This window comes from Nicotiana attenuata, unplaced genomic scaffold, assembly GCF_001879085.1.
Source record: "Nicotiana attenuata strain UT unplaced genomic scaffold, NIATTr2, whole genome shotgun sequence".
NCBI lineage: Eukaryota > Viridiplantae > Streptophyta > Magnoliopsida > Solanales > Solanaceae > Nicotiana > Nicotiana attenuata.
Genome location: NW_017674543.1, coordinates 1 through 715, shown reverse-complemented (window position 1 = coordinate 715; position 715 = coordinate 1).

The following is a 715-nucleotide window of genomic DNA, read 5'->3' as shown; positions in this document are numbered from 1 at the left end:
GGTCTCGTTTTACTTATTGCATGCTATTACCCGCCCCAATCCTATCAGTCCCGGAGGTATTTGGGACTACTAATCCTAAAGGGAAGGGGTGTGAGGTTTTATTGTTTCAAAGGACAAAATTGTAAGGCGACAATCAAAACACATATATAGCAAATTTGGGGAGAAGCACATAACAGATAGAAAGACTCAAACAGACATCCTTAAAACAAAGAGAAGCATATAGTTTAGCATGTCTTACACGTACTGATTAGGGTCTGATTAAACTTAAGAGTTGTGGTAGACTGATCTATTACATATTTCAGATAAAAAGCCCGAATCAGGCCTGCCTGCCTGTTGTAGTTAATAAAATCTGATTCAATTTATAAGTTTACCTTATGGCTTGCCTAAGTGTTAAACGAAAACCTATAGGCATGATATCTATTAGTTTCAGAAAAGAAGTATACTGATTTTAAGGGAAAGAAATTGTCAATTACAGGAATATAAATTCTGAAGTCGTTATTGTTGCTACTGATTTTAGACTCATAAGCGAGTGGACGATTCAGATTTAGTTGATGGAGAGGAGAAAGGAAACTTTGAATAGAAGGATCAGTGCCCGTAGCAGTCCTGGAGTTAGGTTATGATGGTCGTAATGAGCTCTACTAGAAAGAAAATCTCTTCTATTCATAGATGAAGTCCTATCTAAGGGCCTTCGTTGCCTTTGAATTCCGTTCCCTAG